Consider the following 3,867-nt stretch of genomic DNA (forward strand, 5'->3'; position numbering starts at 1 on the left):
CTTGTTTTTAACGTTGTGGGTAGAAGAATTCCCACCCTCTTATGTTTTGATGGGAAGGGCTTCAAACTCTTGTGGTCATTTTTGAAATTTACCATAAATGATAAAATATCCAGAATATCACAAGAGGGTAAGCTCCTATGAAATCTGAAATCTCTTCCTTATAACATTAGCAACATCATTCATACAGTAGTCTCATCTTATTCACAGGAATTATGTTCCAAGACCCACAGTAGAAGCCTGAAATGGCAGATAATATTGAACCCTATATATGCTATGTTTTTCTTATACATATATACCTATAATAAAGTTTAGTTATAAATTAGGCACAGTAGGAGATTAACAATAATAAATAATAATGAAATAGAATAATTATAACAATATACTGTAATAAAAGTTATGTGAATGTGGTCTCTCGCAAAATTTCTTATTGTACTATATTCACCCTTCTTTTTTTAAAATTTTATTTTATTATGTTAATCACCATACATTACATCATTAGTTTTTGATGTAGTGTTCCATGATTCATTGTTTGTGTATAACACCCAGTGCTCCATTCAATACGTGCCCTCTTTAATACCCATCACCAGGTTAACCCATCCCCCCACCCCCCTCCCCTCTAGAACCCTCAGTTTGTTTCTCAGAGTCCACAGTCTCTCATGGTTCATCTCCCTGTCCGATTCCCCCCCTTCATTTTTCCCTTCTTACTATCTTTTTTTTTTTTTAACATATAATGTATTATTTGTTTCAGAGGTACAGGTCTGTGATTCATCAGTCTTACACAATTCACAGCGCTCACCATAGCACATACCCTCCCCAATGTCTATCACCCAGCCACCCCATCTCTCCCACCCCCCACCACTCCAGCAAACCTCAGTTTGTTTCCTGAGATTAAGAATTACTCATATCAGTATTCACCCTTCTTCTTGTGATGATGTAAGATGATAAAACGCCTACATGATATGATGTGAGGTGAATGACGTAGGCATTGCAACATAGGGGTAGGCTACTAGTGACCTTCTGACAGTATCTCAGAAGGAGGATCATCTGCTTCCGGACTATGGTTGACCATGGGTATTGAAACTGTGGAAAAAAGAACCACAGATAATGGAGGACTACTGTATCTTCATTTTTTTTCTGCCTGGGATCTGTGTCCCCTTCAAAAATCCACTCAAATGCTAGTTATTAGCTTTATTCCCTGTAAAACAATTTTCTTTCTGTTATCCCAACTGTATAACCTCTTAGCCTCTGTCTACCTGGGGAGGCTAGATAGAATTGAAATTCTAAGCAAAAAATCTACCCTGCTTAGAGAAAGCTGTTTTCAGAACAACTGGAAATTTCAGCAGCCTGGTGCAAGCCTGAATTTTTGGCTTATTTTAGTTTTATTTTATGTCTTCATTCCTCTCAGCCTTAAGAAGACGATAGTTCAGATAATAATAGCTATTTCTGAAGTGGGTTCAACAAAAGAAAGCTTTGACAATTCTTTTAGCCTTCTTTTAATAGTGTGACCATCATAAGCTTTTCTTTCTTTCTCTTTCTTTCTTTCTTTCTTTCTTTCTTTCTTTCTTTCTTTCTTTCTTTCTTTCTTTCTTTCTTTCTCTTTCTTTCTTTCTTTCTTTCTTTCTTTCTTTCTTTCTTTCTTCTTTCTCTCTCTCTCTCTCTCTTTCTTTCTTTCTTTCTTTCTTTCTTTCTTTCTTTCTTTCTTTCTTCCTTCCTTCCTTCCTTCCTTCCTTTCTTTCTTTCTTTCTTTCTTTCTTTCTTTCTTTCTTTCTTTCTTTCTTTCTTTCTTTCTCTTTCTTTCTTTCTTTCTTTCTTTCTTTCTTTCTTTCTTTCTTCTTTCTCTCTCTCTCTCTTTCTTTCTTTCTTCCTTCCTTCCTTCCTTCCTTCCTTCCTTCCTTCCTTCCTTCCTTTCTTTCTTTCTTTCTTTCTTTCTTTCTTTCTTTCTTTCTTTCTTTCTTTCTTAAGATGGTGGTCTGGAGCATCAAGTGTTGTAAGAAGCACTCCAGAGTTTGCCAGCTACATTACATGGAATCGTTGAGTTGGATGATATCTATAAAGAGATATTGGGGGATGTCATTAAAATAAACACTAAGCGTTGTGAGAACAGGAAATTCTAGGTAAGGTGGTTTTCAGAGTTAGGTCTGAGTAAAACTGTGAGATTCGTAAAATGTCTTCTTGACAACTCATGACCTACCTTGAATTTTGCATTCTGCTTTGTCTTGGAAAGTTGTCTATCTTTACTTAATCTTCACTGATGTTTGGGTGGTTTTTATAGAAAATATTCAAAGATGAAAATAGCCTCAAGATTCGGAAGGATGGATTTAAGCAAATGGCAGATGGATGAGGGTGGCAACCTTCATGTTACACTGTGGAGGTCACAAACTGTTCTTAAATAATCTTGAGTAGTTTCATGCATGAAGTCGTCTATTCATCTAATAAACACTTATTGAGCACCTTCTATATATCAAGCACTGAGGCAATTACAGAGAAGAATGAGGTACATTTCTTAACCTCAAGAAAAGAAAAGCCTACAGGTAAGTTGATGATAAGCTACAAAGTGAAGATAAATATAAAGTGCTCTGAGCATAGAGGGGAAGCAACTAAATATTATCTGGAGTGAATTAATTATTATCTGGAAGTGAATTAATATGGGAGATAAAATAGAAGGTAGATTAAAAACTATGATTATTCACTATTCACAGGTAAAAGCAGAATTCAGGCAGTGTGAATGATACAAAACATAGCACAAAAGTAGAAAGTAATTTAGTCTCTTTGGGAAATTAAAAGACAATTCCATTTTCTAAAGCAGAAGTTATATTGTAGTGAGGAAGATCATATTTTTAGGTATATCTTACTGAGTCAGAATTACCAGTGTTTAAATGATTAATTCATGTACAAGCATTATTATCTAGGATATCACACACTCCACTCCTCCTGAGTCGTATTTGAACTGCTCAGTCCTATATCCTTCATATGTATCTGGATTCTAGTACTTTTCATCTTAGATTGTATAATTTTGTAATATCTATATTTTCCTTGACTTTAAGCTTGAAAATAAAATTGTCTCTTACCATATTTCTATCTCCTTCATCTGGAATAGTGCAAAGTACTTGTAATACTTGCTGAGTGCTTTTTTTCTCAACCTTTCCAGATTACCTTCATTCTTCCCAATCTTAGTCTTAAACTACTTACCCACCCTTTTAGTAAGCCTATTTTATTGTCCCAAGCTCTTAATAACCCCAACCAATAATCTTTGAAGTAGAACAAAGTATTCACTTGGGGCTAAATTGGTTTCTTAGCCCCAGTGAATTCAACAAATGCACCAAGCCTTGTAAATGTACAGAAGTGACCGAGGATCCCGACACAATGTCATTGGTACCAGGATTGGTCCAAATATGGAGAGCCACTTAGGTGAGGATACCATGGATTTCACCCAAGTTATCTGTTTGCAAAAACATGTTTGTGTTTGACTCTTTTTTCATTATCTGAAGGTGTGTGATTTAGGTCAGCTAGATGTAGAGTTGTATACAGTCTTTGCTTCTAGCTATACAACTTATGGAGAGTTGTGAAAATCCAAGAAATAATGGTCGCTCAGTATCTAGTAATGGTACATCAAATCTGCTAAAATGTTCAGAAAATTCAATTTAACAAAAATCTATGTGCACAGTATTTCACTGTCCAGATTCAAAAACTTAATATCTATGGAATTACATGCAAGCTTTTGGTGAAAGGAATAGTCATAAAATAACTCATGAGAGATCTTCCCAATATCTGTTTTAAATTAAACAATGGAATCCATAAAGTTGACACAGAACAAGGCTCTATGGCTGTATTGCAATATTAATGGAAGGGCTGCATGAGTGATTTAAG

Source organism: Mirounga angustirostris, unplaced genomic scaffold (genome assembly GCF_029215605.1).
Source record: "Mirounga angustirostris isolate CCGP_5_RB_7025 unplaced genomic scaffold, mMirAng1.0.hap1 SCAF_1, whole genome shotgun sequence".
Lineage (NCBI taxonomy): Eukaryota > Metazoa > Chordata > Mammalia > Carnivora > Phocidae > Mirounga > Mirounga angustirostris.